This window comes from Phoenix dactylifera, chromosome 13 (assembly GCF_051530095.1).
Source record: "Phoenix dactylifera cultivar Ajwa chromosome 13, Ajwa_hap1_PhDact_Kaust_v1.1, whole genome shotgun sequence".
Taxonomy (NCBI): Eukaryota; Viridiplantae; Streptophyta; class Magnoliopsida; order Arecales; family Arecaceae; genus Phoenix; species Phoenix dactylifera.
Genome location: NC_143202.1, coordinates 10809110 through 10833457, shown reverse-complemented (window position 1 = coordinate 10833457; position 24348 = coordinate 10809110).

The following is a 24348-nucleotide window of genomic DNA, read 5'->3' as shown; positions in this document are numbered from 1 at the left end:
AGCCCGAGCTATACGTGGGTAGGCATGAAGGCAGCGGTCAGAGCTTATGTACAACAATGCGATGTGTGCTAAAGGGCGAAGGATCTACTTCAGCCTTTACCGATTCCTGATCAGGTTTGGGAGGATGTGTCGATGGACTTCATTGAGGGGCTGCCATTAGTTAGAGGGTACTCAGTGATCATGGTCGTTGTGGACCGCCTCAGCAAGTATGCCCACTTTTCGGCGCTCGCACATCCATTTTTTGCTCGATGGGTGGCAGAGGTCTACATACGGGACGTTGCTCGATTACATGGTATGCCTCGGACTATTGTTTCTGATCGTGACCGCATTTTTGTTAGTGCATTCTGGCAGGCTTACTTCAAACAGCAAGGGACGAAGCTTGCCATGAGCTCGGCTTACCACCCTCAGACCGATGGGCAGACGGATCGGAAGAAAGGAAGAATTAAAAAAAAAAAATTTTAAAGAGTCTGAATTGGGGCCGACCCAAGCCAGAATGGGGTCGACCCCACGTTGAGTCGACCCAAGAAAAATCTGGGGTCGACCCAACGGCAGGACTTTGTTTTTTAAAGAGAGACCCGAGAGCCATTTTAGGGCACTGTTTTCATTTGTCCTCTTCCTAAAACCCTATTTTTCACTTTTTAATCTCTTTTAATCACCTCCAAACAGTAGAAGATTGCTTCCCCAAGCCGTTGGATCAAGACCTAAGGAAGCATTTGGTGAAAATGGGACCCAAGCAAGCCATTGCTAAGAGATCCGGGATGGTTTCACGACCAACCCTTGTAGATAGACATGCTAGAGATTCTTCTACAGTGCCCCCACAAGGTGAGACACGTGTAGAGCCTCCTCCACCTCCTTCTCCTTCATTTCAACTTGCAAAATATATGGGGAGACCGGTAGCCACGGGGAGAAGGATCCACTCCGAATTTTTGGATCAAGAAGGGTTCCGTTTGGAGGATTGCATCCGAAGGCAAGGATGGGAGTATCTTTGCTCCCTAGATTTGGTGACCTACCCGGGCTTGGTTCATGAGTTCTACGCCTTCCTAAAAGTTGGACCGGAAGGGCTTATGTCTGAGGTTCGAGGAGTAAGGGTTAGGATTTCAGAAGAAAGTTTGAGTGAGTTGCTTCATCTCCCCTGCGAAGAAGCCACACCAGAAAGACCAGAGAACCAGTTGAGGGCTCTACAGATAATCTTTGGGAGAGATGACTTTGACTACTCTAAAAATGTGATAGCTAGCTCTCTATCAGCTGAGATGAGGTTGTTGCACATTTCATAGGCTGGATTTTGTTTCCGAAGAGTGGAAGATTTGATCACATATCTAAGCGAGACATGGTCATTATGAAGCATGTCATCCAGGGTATTCTCCTAAATCTTCCAGCTATGATGATCAGGCAGATGCGAAAGGCCATATGCAAATCGAGAGTTTCTTTGCCCTATGGTATGATACTCACCCTGATATTTAGGCAGCATGACATATCTGTGGAGGGAGAGATATCTAGGCATCTGCTATTTACTGACACCTACACTGCACGGTCCCTAGTTCGCATGGGTTATGAGAAGGTGAACGGGCAGTGGGTGCGTGGAGGAGCAGGGATACATGCACCAGAGGGTGATGCACCAGAGATTGGAGACTCTGTCCCTGAGCATGAGATACCTGCGGATCATCCTACGGCACCTTCAGAGCCTGGACCTTCGTCATCCGCACCTACGGGATGCATAGAGGAGTTTTGGAGTAGGATGACTGAGCTTGTGTCAGCTCAGGTGAGGACTCTTTCTGATTGGATGATGAACAGGATGGATATTATGACTGCTGAGATTAGAGACCTCAGAGACCAGATGGGAGCATTATAGAGAGAGAGAGGCTCATGGTCCATCTGTGCCCCGAGCAGCTGAGTCGAAGGTTTTAGCACAGAGTCACCCAGCTCAGCGAGGTCCATGCTAGACTCAGTCCCATCAGGCTCGACCTCCCCTCGCCACTTATGCTAGGAGGATGAGGACTAGATCACAGCCCTTAGATTCTCCCTAGGTCCGATGATTAGCACTATAGAAGTCCATCATGACTAGTGCCTAGGATTTATCTAGTTCTTTTATGCATTTTACTTGATTGATATATTTTGCACCTTAATTGAAGAATATTGTATTTTCGGCATTAATGTACTACAATGTTCCATTTTGATCAATGGAATTTGAATTTTTATCATTTACTGCTTGAGGATGATAGTGGTATTTTGATGATTAATACAATAATCAAGAGTATGTTACAAGTTAATTCGATACATCATTTATAAGTCTGTTACTCTCAGTACAATTCGTATAATAAGATAAAGATGCATTTCATTGTTTATATGGATGAATCTAACCTTGAGTTGCAGCAAAGTGTGGATTGAGTCGACCCCAAGGTTGATTGGGTCGACCCCGGCACATCAAGAAAGCATCTGGCACACTTCTGCAAAAATGGCACGGATGAACAGTAGTTGGGTGGACCCAAGGAAAGGATGAGTCGACCCAAACCTCAAGCCTCTCAAGCCTCAAGAAAACAGTTCTCTGGAAACACTGAGAGGGTTGACCCAAGAGGAAGTTGAGTCGACCCAAACTTGAGTCGACCCAAACTCTAAGAGGGTCGACCCAAAGGCAATGACATTCAAAAATAGGTTCTCTGGAAACCCTGAGAGGGTCGACCCAAGTGGAAGTTGAGTCGACCCAACTGAACCTTGAGTCGACCCAAAAAGATGTTGAGTCGACCCAAGTGAAGGAAGGCTGAAATAAAAGGTTCTGTGGTTCTGAGAGGGTCGACCCAAGGAAAGGTTGAGTTGACCCAAGTGAAAGTTGGGTCGACCCCAGTAAAAGTTGAGTCGATCCAAGCACGGGCAAAAGCATAACGGCTAGTTCTGCAGAAGTACTTTTTGACCTTCCAACAGTGAGTAACGGCTAGTTTTTGAATTCTAACCATTGGGGCTTGTCCAATGGATGAAGGAAACTATTTAAAGTGGCACTATTCATCAGAGAAAACATTCTTTTGCAAAATATCAAAGAGTACACAAGAAAGACAAGTGCCCTAATCTTCTTCATCCAAGTGCTTCATTCAAGAGTCAAAAGAAAGTGGTTGAGCAGATTTCAAGAGTCATTAAGAGCTCCATCCACCCTTGAAGAGTTCAGCATTCTTGACAAAGAAGAGAGAAGTCTCATCAAGCGATAACTATTCTCTAAACTCTTCTTTGTAGATTATAATTATTATATTTGCTCATCTAGGAGCTTAAATCTTCTTACTTCTTTTATTAATTATCTTGTAAAGGTTTGTTGGCAAGTCCGCAAAACCAATGGTGTAGGTTTATTGGTGAACCCGTAAAACCAATTGTAAAGGTTCGTTGGTGAGCCCGAAAAACCAACATAGGTTCGTTGGTGAGCCCGTAAAATCAACATAGGTTTTCGGTGATCCCAGAAAACCAAAGTGTAAAGGTTTTTGGATTGTGAGCCCGGAAAACAATCCAACTGTAATCCGCGGGATTATAGTGAATTTCCAAGGGATCGCTTGGGGAGTGGACGTAGGTGCGTAGGAGAGCACCGAACCACTATACTTCTTGTATGTTTGTATTGTGCTTTGTTATATTCCACTAACTCATCAATTGATATAAGTAAGATAGTACAAATTAAGAGAAACCAATTCACCCCCCCCCCCCTCTTAGCTTGTCACTTTGGGCAACAAGTGGTATCAGAGCAAGGTGCTCCTATAGTATTTGTTGATCTCATAATCAAGAGTCAAAGATCATGACAACCCAAGTGAGATGTTTTATGAGTGAGGGGCAATCCACAAACAGACCTCCTCTATTTAATGGCACAAATTACACATACTGGAAAGCTAGGATGAGGATATTCATTCAAGCTCTAGACTATGAATTGTGGTATATTATAACTAGAGGACCTCACACACCCACAATTAGTATAGAGGGCACTATCATACCCAAACCAGAAATGGATTGGAATGAAAGTGATAGAAGATTAGCACAATTAAATGCTAAAGCGATTAATGTACTTTACTATTCATTATATGTAAGTGAATTCAATAGAATATCTACATGCATCTCTGCAAAAGAAATTTGGGATAAACTTGAGGTCACACATGAAGGAACTAATCAAGTTAAGGAGTCAAAAATAAACATATTAGTACATAAGTATGAATTGTTTAAAATGGAATCCACTGAGTCCATAACTGATATGTTTACTCATTTTACTGAAATTATAAATGGGCTAAAGAGTTTAGGAAAGTCTTATACTAACTCTGAATTGGTGCGAAAAATTCTCAGGTCTCTACCAAGAGTTTGGGAGGCCAAGGTAACAGCAATTCAGAAAGCAAAGGACCTCAATACACTGCAATTAGAGGAACTTCTAGGATCACTCATGACCCATGAGTTGACCATGAGGCAAAATTCAGAAGATGAGGTCAAGAGAAGAAAGACCATTGCTCTAAAGTCTACCACTCCAAAATAAGAAACTGAGTCGGAAGAATCTGATGATGATAATGAATTTGATGAAGAAGGAATGGCTATGCTTGGAAGAAAATTCAGAAAATTTATGAGAGAAAAGAAGAGATTTCACAAAAAGAAACCCTTCTTCAAAGGCAGCTCAAGCAAAGAAAAGGGTAAGGACAAAGAAAAGGAAAAAGAAATACCTATTTGTTATGAGTGTAACAAGTCCGGGCATTATAAGATAGATTGCCCGGAATTAAAGTGGATGACAAGAAAACTTAAAAAGAAGAACTTCATGGCTGAATGGAGTGAAAGTGAGGAGTCAAGTTCGGAAGAGGAAGATCATCAAGAGACGGCCCAAATATGCCATATGGCCAATGACGATGAGGTAGATTCTGAACTTGAATGTGATTTTACTGTTGATGAATTACATGATGCATTTTTAGAACTCATGGAAGAACACAAAAAACTAATCAATAAAAATAAAGTTCTAAAAGAAGAAAATCAATCTCTTATCAAAGATAAGCTGAAACTATCTCATAACTATGAAACATTAAGTAGGAGACTCACAAATGAAACCAAGAATCTAATTGCTGAAAATGTCAAGTTAAAAGAAGATGCTGAAAAATATAAATCCTTAGTAGATAAGTTTACACTTAGCTCAACCAAATTAAATATAATTCTTGATAGTCAAAAAGCTGTATATGATAAGGCTGGATTAGGATATAAAACAAATAGGAAACAAAAATACTTAAAGAACATTTTTGTAAAAGATAAAAATGAAAATATTACTTGTCATTGCTGCAATAAATTAGGACATAAAGCATATGAATGTAACTATAGAAAGTCCAGCCAAAACAAATTGAGTAATAATCATAAGCTTAAATTTAAGAAAGTTTGGGTTCCAAAAGGAACATCAAGTACTAACCCTAAAGGACCCAACATAGTTTGGGTACCTAAAGCTCATTCTTGATCTTGATTGCAGGGGTGTCTTGCAGCTAATAAAGTGGATAAATGATGGTATCTAGATAGCGGCTGTTCAAGACACATGACCGGTGACGTAGATCAATTTGTCACCTTGGAATCTAAGAAGGGTGGAGTAGTAACCTATGGAGACAATGGAAAAGGGTATATCATTGGAAAGGGTAAAATTTTCATTACTCCATCTACCTTCATAGAAAATGTCTTATTAGTTAATGGTTTGAAACATAACCTACTTAGCATAAGTCAATTTTGTGATAAAGGGTTTAAAGTCACATTTGAAGCATCAGTATGCATAATCACAAATCCTAAAGATAATAGCATTGTACTTATAGGACAAAGGCAAAGAAATATTTACATGGTAGATCTTCATGAATTAGGCAAGAAAAATGGATTATGTTTAATTACTAATGAAGAAAAAAAAAATGAAACAAGTTGGCTTTGGCATCGTAGACTAGGACATGCTAGTATGGAATTAATATCAAAACTAGTCAAGAAGAAATTAATAAAAGATGTGCCAAAATTGATCTTTGAAAAGGACAAAATTTGTGGACCATGCTCATTAGGAAAACAAACAAAATCATCCTTCAAATCAAAGAATATAGTATCAACAACTAGGCCTTTTGAACTCATACATATGGATCTATTTGGACCCACTAGAACTGCGAGTCTAGGAGGGAAGAAGTATGGACTAGTTATAGTAGATGATTTTTCAAGATATACATGGGTTTCATTTTTGGCACATAAGAATGAAGCATTTTCAGTATTCTTGAAACATTATAATTATATCATAAATGAAAAGAAGCTCACCTTAATAGCAATTCGAAGTGATCATGGAACTGAATTTGAAAATCAACACTTTGAAGAATTTTGTAATGAAAACAGTATCTCACATCAATTTTCAGCACCTAGAACGCCTCAACAAAATGAAATTGTTGAAAGAAAAAACAGGACCTTGGCAGAAATGGCACGCACGATGTTGTGCGAGTCAAATCTTCCAAAGTACTTTTGGGCTGAAGCTATAAGCACTGCTTGCCATATTCTAGATCGGGTTTTAATACGACCTATAACCAAGAAAACTTCTTATGAACTTTGGAAGAATAAGAAACCAACCGCTAAATATCTTAGAGTATTTGCATGTAGATGTTTCATTTTAAACAATGGCAAAGAGGATCTAAGTAAATTTGATGCCAAGTCAGATGAAGCTATCTTCTTAGGATACTCCACATCTAGCAGGGCATACAGAGTGTTCAATAAAAGAACTCTTGTAGTCGAAGAGTCAGTTAATATCATATTTGATGAGTCTGATAGTGAGTCTGCTAGGAAAGAAAATATTCTTGATGATGATGCAGGAATTATTAACTTTGAAAAGTTAAATCTTGATGACGTGCCAATTCAAGATAAGGGAAATGATTGCGTGCCACCACAATCTCAAGACTTGCCAAAGGAATGGAGGTATGCATATGGACACCCTAAAGACTTAATCATTGGTGATCCATCTCAAGGGGGTAAGAACTCGATCCTCTCTTAGAAATTTAAATGATTATCTTGCTTTTGTTTCACAGTTAGAACCTAAGACTTATGAAGAAGCTGAAAAAGATACCAATTGGATAAATGCTATGCAAGAAGAATTAAATCAATTCAAAAGAAGTAATGTATGGACATTAACTGAGAGACCAAAGCATAACTCTGTAATTGGAACAAAATGGATCTTTAGAAATAAATTAGATGAAAATGGGGTAGTTGTAAGAAATAAAGCTAGACTTGTAGCTAAGGGATACAATCAAGAAGAAGGGATAGATTTTGATGAAACATTTGCTCCCGTAGCTAGATTAGAGGCTATTAGATTACTTCTAGCTTTTGCATGTTTCATGGATTTCAAATTGTATCAAATGGATGTAAAAAGTGCATTCTTAAACAGTTTTATAGAGGAAGAAGTATATGTAGAGCAACCTCCTGATTTTGAGAATCATGTATTGCCAAATCATGTGTTTAGACTACATAAGGCATTATATGGATTGAAGCAAGCTCCTAGGGCTTGGTATGATCGATTAAGCAAATTTCTACTAAATAATGACTTCAGTAGAGGAAATGTAGATAAAACACTCTTTCTCAAAAGAAAGGACGAAAATCTGCTAGTGGTACAAATATATGTAGATGACATAATCTTTGGTGCCACAAATGATAATCTTTGCAAAGAGTTTGCTGATTTAATGCACGAAATTCGAAATGAGTTTGATGGGAGAACTAAGTTTCTTTCTAGGATTACAAATCAAACAAACTAAAGAAGGTATCTTCATTCATCAAACTAAGTATACAAAGGAAATACTAAAGAAGTTTGGGAATGAAAATCACAAGGGAGTAGGCACTCCAATGAATCCTACTAGTAAGTTAGACAAAGATGAGAAAAGGAAAGAGTATTGATATTAAGCTTTATAGAGGATTAATTGGATCCTTGCTCTACCTTACTGCTAGTAGACCAGACATCGTGTTTAGTGTAGGAATATGTGCTAGATACCAATCAGATCCTAAGGAGTCACATTTAAGTGCTGTTAAAAGAATCCTTAGATATTTAAGAGGAACTACAAACATAGATTTATGATACTCGAGAGACCCTGTCTAGATTTGCTTGCCTACTCAGATGCTGATTTTGCTGGATGCAAATTAGATAGGAAGAGCACTAGTGGAACATGTCAATTTTTAGGAAATAACTTAGTATCATGGTTTAGCAAAAAGCAGAATTCAGTGGCACTGTCGACAGCTGAAGCTGAATATATAGCTGCCGGCAGTTGTTGTGCTCAAGTACTATGGCTTAAGCAACAACTAGAGGACTATGGAGTTAAGCTAGATAATATTCCTATAAAGTGTGATAATACTAGTGCCATCAACCTTACTAAAAATCCGGTTCAGCACTCTAAAGTCAAACACATTGAAATAAGATATCATTTTATTAGAGATCATGTGCAAAATGGAAACATATGTATTGAGCATGTATGTACTAAGAAACAATTAGCTGACATATTCACAAAACCTTTGAGTAAAGATAGATTTTGCACGCTTAGGAGGAAATTAGGCATATGTGATCCTTTTTATTGAGGAGATATAAAAGGGAGCAAGCAGTCTCATGATACACTCCTCCCACTTCTAAAAACCCATGAAACATGAGTCAAACTTGTCATCTATAGATTCCTTACTCATGTATCATTGTCCCAGTAAGAATTTGTAAGGATTGAAAGCAAGAAAATTTTTAAAAGGGAAAAGGAAGAGAAAGAAAAAAAAATTTTCTGAACTTGGGTCGACCCAACCCAGAATAGGGTCGACCCAACGTTGAGTCAACCCAAGAAAAATCTAGGGTCGACCCAACGTCGGGACCCCACTGTTAAAAGGGGGACCCGTGAGCTATCTAGGACACTGTTTTCACTTTGTCCTCTTTCGAAAACCCTATTCCCCACTCTCAAATCTTCTCCAATCATCTCCAAACAGTAGATTACATCAAGATCTTGGAGAAATGGGACCCAAGAGAGCCGTAGCCAAGCGATCCGGGAGAGTTTCGCGGATCACACGTGCGGATAGGGATGCTACAGAGCCATCTACAGTGTCTCCACAAGGTGAGACACGTGTAGAGCCACCTCCTCCTCCCTTCCCTTTAGTACAACTTGCCAAATTTGCGAGGAGACCGGTTACCACGGGGAGAAGGATCCACTCCGAGTTTTTGGATCAAGAAGGGTTCCGTTTGGGGGAATGGATCCGAAGGCAAAGATGGGAGCATCTTTGCTCCCTAGATGTGGTGATCTACCCGGGATTAGTCCGTGAGTTCTATGCCTTCCTCAAAACTGGAATGGGAGGGCTTATATCCAAAGTTCGCGGAGTAAGGGTTAGAGTCTCCGAAGAAAGTTTGAGTGAATTGCTTCATCTCCCCTGCGAAGGAGCAACTCCAGAAAAGCCAGAAAACAAATTGAGAGCTTTGCAGTTGATTCTTGAGAATGAAGACTTCGACTACTCAGAAAATGTAATAGCAAGCTCTCTTTCAGCTGAAATGAGGTTGTTGCACAACTTCATTGGTCGGATTTTATTTCCGAAGAGCGGGAGATTTGATCTCATTTCTGAGCGAGATCTGGTTGTTATGGAGCACATTATTCAGGGCATTCCCCTGAATCTCCCGGCTATGATACTGAGGCAGATGAGAAAGGTTATATGCAACTCCAGAGTCTCCCTGCCTTATGGTATGATACTCACCCTGATCTTCAGACAGCATGATATATCTGTAGAGGGCGAGATCTCCAGGCATCTACTTTTTACTGACACATACACTGCACGAACCCTTATTCGCATGGGTTATGAGAAGGTGAACGGGCAGTGGGTACATGCTGGAGCAGGGATTCAGGGTGATGCACCAGAGGGTGATGCACCAGATATTGGAGACCCTATCCCTGAGGATGAGGAGCATACGGATCATCCTACTGCACCTTCAGAGGCTGAACCTTCGTCATCTGTTCCTGCGGGAGACACAGATGAGTTTTGGAGTAGGATGACTGAGCTTATGTCAGCTCAGGCGAGGACTATCACGGATGGGCTGACGAGCAGACTAGATATCATGACTGCTGAGATCAGTGATCTTAGAGAGCAGATAGGAGCTCTACGAAGAGAGAGAGAGGTTCATGGACCATCTGTGCCACAGGCAGCTGAGTCAGAGATTTCGGCACAAAGTCATCCAGCTCACCGAGCTCCACGCCAGACTCAGTCCTATCAGGCTCGACCTCCCCTCGCCACTTATGCTAGGAGGATGAGGACTAGATCACAGCCATTAGATACTCCCTAGGCTGATATTAGCATTTCTGATTAGAGCTTAGGATATGTATCTAGTTCTCATATGTATTTTGTGTTGATCATGTACTTTGAACTTTGATTGAGGAACATTGTATTTATTTTTGTTTTGGCATTATTGTACACAATGTTCCATTTTGATCAATGAAGCTGAAATGTTTGTTAATTATTGTGTCTATTGTTCGTCCTTTCCTGTCTACCTAAAAATATGCTAGACCGATCGTTGTTAGAACCGACGAACAAAAGTTGAATTTAAATTTACTCTTACCTGTTCTACTCGAAGAATAGTGGTCGTAAGAGGTCGATCCACAGGGAGGCGATTGGAGTTGTTTAAAAATAAAAATGTTCACTCGGATTCAAAAGCGATTTTTGAATATCAAAAGAAAAACATTACGTCGGGGATGTTGATAGATTCTCTAGTCTACCGGAGAATGATTTTTAATTAAAATTAACTAGAAGACATGTACTTAGATTCAAAAAGTATTTATATATTTAATGAAAAAGAAGAGTTTTTTTTTTGCATAAATTAAAATGGATGACAACAGTGCTTAGGGAGATTGAATCCTGGAACATAGACTGCATGAAAGAAGATTTCATAAATTGCAACTAAAACGAGAATTTTTGAATGCATAAAACAAACTGCAGGAATTAAACTTAACCTAAAACATGAATTGCATAAAAGAAAAATTAATGGATTGCATTAAAAGATTTTATAAAAAGAAAACAAAAATTAACTTGAACCTAGAACAGGGATTGCATGAAAGAAATTTTGCTAGATTTCATAAAAATAAATTGATTACAAAGGTAGAAATGAAGATTGGTGGCTTGATGCTGCCTTTCTTCTGCAAATAAAATAAAGAAAAGAAATAACAAAAAATCAAAAAGAACACTTCTCCCTTTCTCTCCCACGGTGGAACAACATAAAATATTATTTTTTCTTTCTTTCTTCTCCAAAAGAACAGAGCAATGCTCTGTTTCTTTTTTCTTTCTTCTCTCCCACCGAGCTCTCTCCTCTCTTGGTTCCCACCCCAAACCGAGCACTCCCCTCCCCTCTTTCTCCTTCTCCTCTTGGCTGAGATTTCGGCCGCGTGAAGAATGTGGTCACCGGGATTCCAGGGGGGTAGATCCGTGGATGATGAGCGCGGAGGAGGGGCTCAACCGGCTGTGGGGCACTGGTATTTCGGGATGCTTCACGGAAGAGGGATTCCGAATCCGGCTCGGGCGCGATGTCCGGATGCTGGGAATCCTTTGTCGTTGCCGGAAGAGGAGGAAATGAGGATGCTGTGGCTTGGATTCCGGTTCGGGATCTGCCTTGCTGGAAGACTGCTGGGTTTCCGGATCGCGGAAGGAAGGCGGGGATGCGGTGAAGACGCGGTGCGGGATCGCCGGAGATTGGATCACGGCTGGGGCTTCCTTCTTCGGGTGCTGGGATTTTGGGATGCTGTGGTGCTGGCATTCGAAAGAGAGGATCGCGGGGAAGACGTGGATCCACGGGAGAGGGCTGAGATGCTGGGAATCCGGAATGGGATCTGGACGCCGTGCGGGATCGCCGGATGAATGCGGACGGGCGCTTGGATCACGGAGGGGGAAGCGGACGCGGTGGCTTGGATTTTCCTTTCCCTCGTAAGATGGGAGCTGGGAAACACCAAGTTCTGTCCAATTAGTAAATAAAAAAATAGTATGATATGAAATTTGGCTTGTAGACGGGTCATCCATCCTGGCTGGAGGTCAAGTGCAATTCTTTCAAGTCATGGGTCACCCAGCACCTTATAGTTATCATATAGCCAATTTAGATTTGCCCAAAATTATTTTCCAAAAGCACAAAAGACATGGACCCGATTCGGACCCAAACCCGACTCGAATCCGAACCCGACTCGGACCCGATTTGAAGTCAAATTTGTACTCAATGTGCATTTTTTCTCTAATTTATACTAATCTATGTTAAACCCAAATATAATATTAATCCAGTAAATTTATCATTATCGGTTAACAATAACACTAATTTTAGTAACATGTAGGTCGCACTTTTGTGCTCTCATCACAACCCCCAACTAGCTTATTGCTAGTCTCTAGCAATTTAGTGCGACAATGATAAAATGAGAGTGCAAAAGTTTTATTTATTATATATATATAAATATACATGTACTAAGATAAATACTCACTTTCGTAGAGTATTACGATTGCACTTAGCACGTGCAACAAGCCGTTAAACCCCTAGGTTACCCTAGTGGACGAGTGTTGTCTCGTGAGGGTTTGCAGTGAAGTTACCCACAAACTTCAATCCCAAAATAAAATTTGTTTTATGAAATGAAAGTCTAATTTTCAAGTACATAACTGATAAGAATTTCAAAAGCACACAAGGTTTTAATTACTAAGTAGCCCAAATTCTAGGTTAGTATGCAATTTAAGTTGAAGTTATTAAGTTTTCTGTTAGGGAGTTGTAAAACTTATTTATACTTGAGTGCTCAGTGAAGTTTGGACCATACACAAGCTAAGGTTTTGGATCTCCAAAATATCGCTAATATTAGTAGTTTCCAAGAATTGGTCGGATAAGACCTATTTGCTGATTCAAAATTATCTTTTCTGCAGGATTTCGAGAGCTGTGGATGTTTACTTTAATACCTCATGGGCTTTATATGTAATATTCCAGTTTACTCGAATTTTTACAACGACGGCTTTCACACTATTGTCTTTCTTAAGGTCAGTATACATTTTTTTTTCATTTTTTTTTGTGTTTTTTTTTGTATTTTTTTTTTGCAGTAAAGAGAAATGATAATGTATATATTGTGCACTTTTACTCCTGTGATGATTCCTCCATGTAGCGAGCAATTAGTCGACAATTCTCACACCAGTTGGCATGAGGTGTCGGGCATCAAGACTCCCCTACGGACCTATGCTCGGGTTCCTCATCACAAGCCCGCTGACCTTTGACAATAGGTAGCCCTTTTCGATGTACCTGACTAAATCCACCATTTTTTTTTTTTTTGATCAGAAAAAGATGGTTCATCAGGATTCGAGGTTGCTACCATATTCTCAACACAATGTCGAACCTATACCTTAGAAAATGCAGGCCAGATGTGTTCTGAAATTCAAAGCACTAATTAGCTTACAACTCACTAAAAGGAACTTAATAAAAAGAACTCATTTTGCACTACTTCCAACTAGTCATTGGGCTCTTAGATTTTATATACCTTGTGTATTTTTTTTTTTCAAAAATTTTAACTAAAAACTTTTTTTTTTATAAAATGCGTAAAAATACCTCCAAACCTAAATCTAACATTGTCCTCAATGTTAAAGAAAATTTAAAGCAGTAAGAGGACAGAGGAGAGGTTACCTGATGTGGGTGGGTAAATTGAAAATTGGGGCAAAATCCCCCAAACCTGCATGTTAGTAATTTATTGTTTTTTTTTTTAGAAGATATTTACATGTTGGGTTGCCTCCCAAGAGCGCTAAGTTTTATGTCTTCAGCCAGACAATTTCGATTTACTCATAATAGATAGGGTCGGTCAGAAGTGTCTCCTCGACTTCTGGACTCAGATACTCGAGGTATGGTTTTAAACGATGTCCATTGACTTGAAAGGACCTACCATCCTTGGTATTGCATATTACTACTGCACCATGCGGGTGCACTTTCTCTACTGTGTATGGTCCAGTCCAGCGAGATTTAAGTTTCTCAGGAAATAGATGTAATCGAGAATCATATAAGAGAACTTTTTGTCCTTGGTAAAACTCTTTACGAGTAATCATTTTATCATGCATGACTTTCATGCGATCCTTGTACTTCTTGACACACTCGTAAGCATCGTTCCTAATTTCTTCAAGCTCGTTGAGCTGAAGCTTTCGATGTTCTCCCGCCTTGTCGAGATCGAAGTTTAAGCGTTTGATTGCCCAATAGGCCTTGTGTTCTAACTCGACAGGTAAATGACAAGCCTTGCCATAGACAATCCTATATGGGGACATTCCAATTGGTGTTTTGTAGACTGTACGATATGCCCACAATGCATCTGTTAACCTAAGGGACCAATCCTTTCGAGATGGATTGACAGTTTTCTCAAGGATGGTCTTGATTTCTCTGTTGGAAATCTCAACTTGTCCACTCGTTTGTGGATGATATGGTGTACCGACCTTGTGGGTGATGTTGTACTTCCTAGCAAGGGCTTTAAAAATTCTATTGCAAAAATGTTTCCCCCCATCACTAATGATAGCACGAGGGGTGCCAAAGCGAGCGAAGACAGACTTCTTAAGAAACTTGATCACTACTTTGTGATCATTGGTCTTACAGGCGACAGCCTCAATCCACTTGGACACATAGTCAACAGCTAGGAGTATGTACTGGTGCCCAAATGACATAGGAAAAGGACCCATAAAATCAATACCCCAAACATCAAAGATTTCTACAATTAAGATCGGGTTCAGGGGCATCTCATTTTTTCTTGAAATTTTTCCTAATCTTTGACATCGGTCACATGATTTGCAATACTCGTGTGAGTCATGAAATAGTGTGGGCCAATAGAATCCGTACTGCAAAACCTTTGCAGCCGTCTTTTTACCACTGAAATGATCACCACAAGCGTGGTCATGACAAAAGAAAAGGACATTCCTTTGATCGTGTTCAGGGATGCATCGTCTGATGATTTGATCAGGACAGTATTTGAACAGGTATGGTTCATCCCAAAAATACCATTTTACACGAGCTAGGAAGCGAAATTTCTCTTGTTTGGTCCAAGAGCTGGGCATTTGTTCAGTAACAAGGTAGTTGACTACATCAGCATACCATGGAACATTGGTATGGGAAATCATCATTAATTGTTCATCAGGGAAGGTCTCGGACACAGGCATGGATTCTCAAGATGATTCAACAATTAATCTGGACAAATGGTCAGCTACAACATTTTCAGATCCCTTTTTATCTCGAATTTCGAGATCAAATTCCTGGAGCAATAGGATCCAACAAATGAGCCTTGCCTTAGCATCCTTCTTTGTGAGAAGGTACTTAAGGGCGGCATGATCGGAATAAACAAGAACCTTAGATCCTATCAGGTAGGGATGAAATTTATCTAGGGCAAAAACCACTGCCAACAATTCTTTTTCAGTGGTAGAATAGTTAAGTTGGGCGTCATTCAGAGTTTTGCTCGCATAATGAATCACATGGGAAAGCTTCTCTACTCGCTGACCTAAGACAGCACCTATGGCATAATCGGATGCATCACACATGATTTCAAAAGGACGACTCCAATCAGGACTCCTTATGATGGGTGCTGAAATTAGTTCAGACTTTAGTCTTTCGAAAGCAGTTATACAAATTGGCGAAAAATTAAAAGTAGCATCTTTCGCCAACAAATCGCATAAGGGTTTCGACAATTTACTGAAATCCTTGATAAAGCGGCGGTAAAAACCCGCATGCCCTAAAAAGGATCTGACTTCCCTAACAGTTTTGAGAGGTGGCAATTTAGCAATTAATTCTACTTTGGCCTTATCCACCTCAATTCTCCTTTGTGACACAATGTGTCCTAAAACAATACCTGATTCTACCATGAAATGACACTTCTCCCAGTTAAGAACTAAGTTTTTCTATTTACAGCGTTCTACAACAAGTGTCAAGTGGTGTAGGCATTCCTCAAAATTGGATCCAAATACAGAAAAATCATCCATGAAAACTTCTAAAAATTTCTCCACCATGTCGGAGAAAATATTCATCATACACCGTTGGAATGTAGCTGGTGCATTGCATAGCCCAAAAGGCATGCGACGATAGGCAAAAGTACCATAAGGACAGGTGAATGTGGTTTTCTCTTGATCCTCACGTGCGATAGGGACTTGGTTATATCCAGAATAACCATCGAGGAAACAGTAATGGGAGTGGCCAGCTAGCCGTTCTAGCATTTGATCGATGAAGGGTAGAGGAAAGTGGTCTTTCCTAGTCATGGCATTAAGCTTCCTATAGTCGATGCATACTCGCCATCCCGTCTGGACTCGAGTAGGGACTAACTCATTGTGATCATTTTTCACCACAGTGATGCCAGACTTTTTAGGTACGACTTGAACTGGGCTTACCCACTGACTATCAGAAATAGGATATATAATCCCTGCATCTAAAAGCTTGATGACCTCGGCTCGCACTACGTCCTTCATGATTGGATTAAGTTGCCTTTGTGGTTCTCTAGAAATTTTTGCATCTTCTTCTAGATGGATTTTATGTTGGACCACAGAAGGACTAATCCCCTTAATATCAGCTATAGACCAACCGATAGCTTCCTGATTCTTCCGAAGGATACTTAACAGCTTCTCTTCCTGTTCTTTAGTTAGATTCGATGCAATTATAACAGGTAAGGTCTTGTTTTCTCCAAGAAATGCATACTTCAAGTTTTCGAGAAGGTCTTTAAGTTCTAGTTGTGGAGGTTTGACATTGGATGACACTAGCTGAGATTCTGAAATAGGCAATGATTCAAACTTGGTGGCCCATCTGCTAGTATCCATCACTGGAATGGAATCTAACAATGCATTAACCTCTTGACTTGACACACAATCTTGACCAAAATTAGCCAAACATCTTTCTAATGGGTCAGAATAACTCGATTCTTCAAAAGAACTGCTAATTATATTCTCAATCATGTGAATTTCTTCCAAATCGTCCATCTCAGTTGACTGACTACTACTATGAAAAACATTGAGCTGGACAGTCATGTTCCCAAAGGCTAGAGTCATTATTCCATTTCGGCAACTAATCACAGCATTTGAAGTGGCCAAAAATGGTCTACCTAGGATCACCGGGATGTGACTTTCTGGATTTTTTACTGGTTCAGTTTCAAGGACTACAAAATCCACAGGGTAGTAGAATTCATTAACTTTTACAATCACATCCTCTACAATTCCTTTGGAATACTTCACAGTCCTATCTGCTAATGACAAGGTAATGTTTGTGGATTTTAATTCCCCCAAACCTAGTTCGGTGTAGACAGAATAGGGTAATAGGTTTACACTTGCTCCTAAGTCTAATAGGGCTCTCCGAATGATGGTTTCTCCTATTTTAATTTCAACAGTGGGGCAACCAGGGTCCTTGTATTTTGGGGCAATCTGCTGTTGAATAAGAGATGAGGCTTGTGCAGCCATCACAGCTTGCCTAGAAATACTGGTTTTCCTTTTTACCGTGGTTAGGTCTTTTAAAAATTTTGTATAGGAGGGGATCTGTCTGATGGCATCTAGGAAGGGTAAATTTATCTGGACATTTTTAAAGACTTCCATGATTTCATCGTACTGAGATTTTTTCTTTGAGTCTTGTAGTCTACTAGGAAAGGGAGCCTTAGGTGTGTAAGTTTCTATTGGTTTCTCCTCTATTCCTTGTGTTCCCTGTTCTTGTGCCTTTTTCTGGGTGGGGTTTGGTTCATGCTTTTCTTCTTTTTCTTGCACAGGAAGTTGGACTTTGTTGTCCACTTGCTTGCCAGACCGTAAAGTGGTAATTGCTTGGACTTCATGGGTAGGGTTTCCATTAGAATCAATCTGAAACTGGCCTCTCGGCCCTTGATTCTGTTGTCTACTAGGGTTAGGTACTGGCTGACTGGGCAATTCACCTTTCTTCCTATCCCCTAGAGAGTTGGCTATTTGGCTCAGACTAACCTCAAGTTTTGCAATCGCTTGCGCATGGAATTGGTTAGTTTGGGTTTGAGCCATGTTGGTCTGTTGTTGCTGTTGGATGAAGTCTTGTTGCTGCTTCATCATGTTAGCCATCATGGCTTCCAATGATGTAGTTTGCTGAGGGATAGGGGCACTATAAGTAGGAATAGGTGGAGCCAATGATTGGTTTATTTGTGATGGACCTATCCTGAGAAAATTCTTCTGAAAATCTGATGGACCACCTTGATGCTGAATAGGTTCATTTTGCTTGTATGAGAAATTTGGGTGGAACCTATTATCAGGGTGGTAGACTGGGCTGAATGAATTGGGAGTGGGCTTCTTGAAGGCACTATATGAGTTTAGAGCATTTGCCTGCTCAGCCTTAATGTTGGGTAAACTAGGACAACACTCCACTAGATGCTCAGAACTGTTATACAAGATACATAAACTCTGTGACTCGTGATCCACTTTCATGATGGGATTTAACTCTTTGTATGAGCTCGAGCTAGTGGAAACAGTGAAAGCATCAAACTTTTTGCTTAAGTTGTTCATTCCAGTCACCAGATTGGACATGACATTTTTGAGTTCTGGGTCTGCTTTCATTTCATAATTACCTGGTTTTCTAGATCCGAACTTATCTCTATTTACTTCCTCACCATAGCTACTCCAATTTTGGGCGTTCTCGGCTAAGTCAACAAGAAATTCATAGGCTTGATCCGGGGTTTGGTTCATGAACCTACCATTGTGCATGGACTCAATCATGTTTCTATGTGCCAGAGTTAGTCCTTTATAAAAGAAGTGGACTAGATCAGCCTTATCAAGCCCATGGTGCGGGCACTTGACTAACAGATCATGGAATCTTTCCCAAAGTTGGGAAAGTTCCTCCTCAGATTTTCCTCTAAAAGTTCTGATGGCATCCTTAACTTTTTCAGTTTTTACCATGGGATAGAACTTAGCCATGAACTTCCTAGATAGTTGTTCCCAAGATGTGATGGAATTTGAAGCTAGGGAATACAGCCATGCAGCAGCACGATCCTCTAAAGTCATGGGAAATAACCTTAATTTAATACCCTCTTCATCTAAATTTTGATTTCTAAACGTTTGACAGATTGTCAAAAATTTGTTTAGATGAATGTAGGGTTGTTCACTTTCGAACCCATGAAACTTGGGTAACATGTTTATTGTTGCAGCCCGAATCTCGAATTGGGCTGCATTATTTATTGGCAATACTATACATGTAGGTGGACTAGCGGATGCAGGAGCGAATAATTCATTCAGGGTTCTAATATGTTCACCCATTGTAGAGATCGACGGTTGGTATACAGTTCGCAGGTTATGATGAAAAGTTCTGTCAATCTCAGGATCAAATGGGGTTAACTTATCTCTTAATGACCTTCTACCATGCATACATTTTCCACAACTTAATTAGACTCAATTTTTTTAAACAAAATCCTAAAAGATAAGAAGAAGGGCTAGACCAAGATGACCACAATCAACACCACACAACAATTTGATCTATTAGTCTTAGAACTAAGTGAGGTTTAGTAGCTTCTTAAATCTAGTTGCACAGAGACTTATCAGGTTAAAAAAAGTTCCTGAAATTCTCTCTAGATTAGACAGCTCCTAATCTCCCTTTCAGATTAAGCTTGAGCTTACCAGTTAAGTGATCCAGTAACCAGTGACCAGGAAAGTCCCGGGGTGTGTGGTGGTGCCAGAAGGGATACACCGATACCACAATACCCGTAACAGTTCTCACTGTTGTAAAACTTTCCTAGACATCACCAATTACTAAATTCTCACTGGAGTGGCTTTCAGCCGCTTTTTTCCAAGAGCCTAATTGAGCTCGAAAACCCTAAGGCCAACGTCTAATTTGATTTTAATTTAATTTGGCTTAGGATAAGTATGCAAGGTGGTGATTTTTGGGCTAAGGACAGGTAATGACTTCCCGACCTTATCTTTTTAATGGATTTTGCCCTTAATTATTTTATGCAAATGCTTAATACTAAATGCAGCAAATAATCAATATATTTTTTAAAGTTTATACAATGTCATTAGGTTGTATTGATTAAATGAGCAAGCAAATTTTTTTATTATTATTATTTTTTTATTTTTTATATATTTACTATTTTCTTAATTTTTTTTTATATTTAAATTTTTATATAGCAATAACTTGAATGTAAACTAAAACTAATCCTTATACGTCAGTCAATCTCCGAATGCCCGTTGAATAAGCTCTGGAGATTACTCCGTGAGGAGCCCTAATAGAGGTATGATCACCTCAGAGGATTGCACCCTATCAATTACTAGCAAAAATAATAATTTTTTTTTATTTTTTTTTGATTTAATTTTTTTTCTTTTTAAACTTCAAATTTTGAATCTCAGAATTCAAATTTTGAATTTAAAATTTTTTTTTGAATTTTTGAATTTTTTTGGAATTTTTTTTTGAATTTTAAATTTTGAATTTCAAATTTCAGAATTTAATAACTACGAAATTATTAACTAAAAATTATCAAAATAAGGAAAATTAATAAAAATAAAAATAAAAACTTACTACCGGAGTACGTTCACTCCGGGCATCCAAAATTCGATTTGATCTTCGTGATCGTTCTTGCTTCTCGATTTGCCTCCCCGGCAACGGCGCCAAAATTCTGTTCGTCCTTTTCTATCTACCTAAAAATATGCTAGACCGATCGTTGTTAGAACCGACGAACAAAAGTTGAATTTAAATTTACTCTTACCTGTTCTACTCGAAGAATAGTGGTCGTAAGAGGTCGATCCACAGGGAGGCGATTGGAGTTGCTTAAAAATAAAAATGTTCACTCGGATTCAAAAGCGATTTTTGAATATCAAAAGAAAAACATTACGTCGGGGATGTTGATAGATTCTCTAGTCTACCGGAGAATGATTTTTAATTAAAATTAACTAGAAGACATGTACTTAGATTCAAAAAGTATTTATATATTTAATGGAAAAGATGAGTTTTTTTTTTTGCATAAATTAAAATGGATGACAACAGTGCTTAGGGAGATTGAAGCCTGGAACATAGACTGCATGAAAGAAGATTTCATAAATTGCAACTAAAACGAGAATTTTTGAATGCATAAAACAAACTGCAGGAATTAAACTTAACCTAAAACATGAAATGCATAAAAGAAAAATTAATGGATTGCATTAAAAGATTTCATAAAAAGAAAACAGAAATTAACTTGAACCTAGAACAGGGATTGCATGAAAGAAATTTTGCTAGATTTCATAAAAATAAATTGATTACAAAGGTAGAAATGAAGATTGGTGGCTTGATGCTGCCTTTCTTCTGCAAATAAAATAAAGAAAAGAAATAACAAAAAATCAAAAAGAACACTTCTCCCTTTCTCTCCCACGGTGGAACAACATAAAATATTATTTTTTCTTTCTTTCTTCTCCAAAAGAACAGAGCAATGCTCTGTTTCTTTTTTCTTTCTTCTCTCCCACCGAGCTCTCTCCTCTCTTGGTTCCCACCCCAAACCGAGCACTCCCCTCCCCTCTTTCTCCTTCTCCTCTTATAGCCGCAGGGTCACTTGGATTTTGGGAAGGAGGAGAAAATGGTGGCGGATTGCTCCGGTCGACTTCCTTCTTTGGCCGCGGAAGCGAGATTGCCGGACTCCTGATGCGGAAGGGGCGGATGGCTGAGATTTCGGCCGCGTGAAGAATGTGGTCGCCAGGATTCCGGGGGGTAGATCCGTGGATGATGAGCACGGAGGAGGGGCTCAACCGGCTGTGGGGCGCTGGTATTTCGGGATGCTTCACGGAAGAGGGATTCCGAATCCGGCTCGGGCGCGATGTCCGGATGCTGGGAATCCTTTGTCGTTGCCGGAAGAGGAGGAAATGGGGATGCTGTGGCTTGGATTCTGGTTCGGGATCTGCCTTGCGGGGACGCGGTGAAGACGCGGTGCGGGATCGCCGGAGATTAGATCACGACTGGGGCTTCCTTCTTCGGGTGCTGGGATTTCGGGATGCTGTGGTGCTGGCAATCGAAAGAGAGGATCGCGGGGAAGACGTGGATCCACGGGAGAGGGCTGAGACGCTGGGAATCCGGAATAGGATCTGGACGCCGTGCGGGATCGCCGGATGAATGCGGACGGGCGCTTGGATCACGGAGGGGGGCGCGGACGCGGTGGCTTGGATTTTCCTTTCCCTCGTAAGATGGGAGCTGGGAAACACCAAGTTCTGTCCAATTAGTAAATAAAAAAATAGTATGATATGAAATTTGGCTTGTAGACGGGTCATCCATCCTGGCTGGAGGTCAAGTGCAATTCTTTCAAGTCATGGGTCACCCAGCACCTTATAGTTATGATATAGCCAATTTAGATTTGCCCAAAATTATTTTCCAAAAGCACAAAAGACATGGACCCGATTCGGACCCAAATCCGACTCGAATCCGAACCCGACTCGGACCCGATTTGAAGTCAAATTTGTACTCAATGTGCATTTTATCTCTAATTTATACTAATCTATGTTAAACCCAAATATAATATTAATCCAGTAAATTTATTATTATCGGTTAACAATAACACTAATTTTAGTAACATGTAGGTCGCACTTTTGTGCTCTCATCATCTATTCCCATGCACCTATTTGATGATAACAAAAAGAAGGAGAAGCAAGGAAAGAGAAATGAGTTGAGCAAGAAAAGAGAAATAAGTTGACAAACAAGTTGAAAATTATAATAGGAAAGCATATACATTTAAGGGGGAGCAATTTGTAACAATGAAAATGATCAAATCTAAAATTTATATTGAATTTCAGAATTTGGCACATAGAATTTCAGAATTTGGCACATACCTTTCACACCTCGATACATAATCTGAAACTCATGCTTTATCTCAAATTTTTGAAGTTTCATCTTTAATGAAATGTAAAAGAAAGGGGGAGTAATTCAAAAGGTCAAATTGGAAACATTTGGATGAAATAGGGGGGAGACTTCACTCTCAAATTTGAAAAGCTGAAATTCAGCATCTTGAGCCCTTTTAAAACTAATTTTAAGATAAGTATCAATAGGCTCATACTCTATATTTTGTAATCATCAAAAAGGGGGAGATTGAGGATGATAGTGGTATTTTGATGATTAATACAATAATCAAGAGTATGTTACAAGTTAATTCGATACATCATTTATAAGTCTGTTACTCTCAGTACAATTCGTATAATAAGATAAAGATGCATTTCATTGTTTATATGGATGAATCTAACCTTGAGTTGCAGCAAAGTGTGGATTGAGTCGACCCCAAGGTTGATTGGGTCGATCCCGGCACATCAAGAAAGCATCTGGCACACTTCTGCAAAAATGGCATGGATGAACAGTAGTTGGGTCGACCCAAGGAAAGGATGAGTCGACCCAAACCTCAAGCCTCTCAAGCCTCAAGAAAACAGTTCTCTGAAAACACTGAGAGGGTCGACCCAAGAGAAAGTTGAGTCGACCCAAACTTGAGTCGACCCAAACACTGAGAGGGTCGACCCAAAGGCAATGACATTCAAAAATAGGTTCTCTGGAAACCCTGAGAGGGTCGACCTAAGTGGAAGTTGAGTCGACCCAACTGAACCTTGAGTCGACCCAAAAAGATGTTGAGTCGACCCAAGTGAAGGAAGGCTGAAATACAAGGTTCTGTGGTTCTGAGAGGGTCGACCCAAGGAAAGGTTGAGTCGACCCAGGTGAAAGTTGGGTCGACCCCAGTAAAAGTTGAGTCGACCCAAGCACGGGCAGAAGCATAACGGCTAGTTCTGCAGAAGTACTTTTTGACCTTCCAACAGTGTGTAACGGCTAGTTTTTGAATTCTAACCATTGGGGCTTGTCCAATGAACGAAGAAAACTATTTAAAGTGGCACTATTCATCAGAGAAAACATTCTTTTGCAAAATATCAAAGAGTACACAAGAAAGATAAGTGCCCTAATCTTATTCATCCAAGTGCTTCATTCAAGAGTCGAAAGAAAGTGGTTGAGCAGATTCCAAGAGTCATTAAGAGCTCCATCCATCCTTGAAGAGTGAAGCATTCTTGACAAAGAAGAGAGAAGTCTCATCAAGCGATAACTATTCTCTAAACTCTTCTTTGTAGATTATAATTGTTATATTTGCTCATCTAGGAGCTTAAATCTTCTTACTTCTTTTATTAATCATCTTGTAAAGGTTTGTTGGTAAGCTCGCAAAACCAACGGTGTAGGTTTATTGGTGAACCCGTAAAACCAATTGTAAAGGTTCGTTGGTGAGCCCGGAAAACCAACATAGGTTCGTTGGTGAGCCCGTAAAACCAACATAGGTTTTTGGTGATCCCGAAAAACCAAAGTGTAAAGGTTTTTGGATTATGAGCCCGGAAAATAATCCAACTGTAATCCACGGGATTATAGTAAATTCCCAAAGGGTCACTTGGGGAGTGGACGTAGGTGCTTAGGAGAGCATCGAACCACTATACTTCTTGTGTGTTTGTATTGTGCTTTGT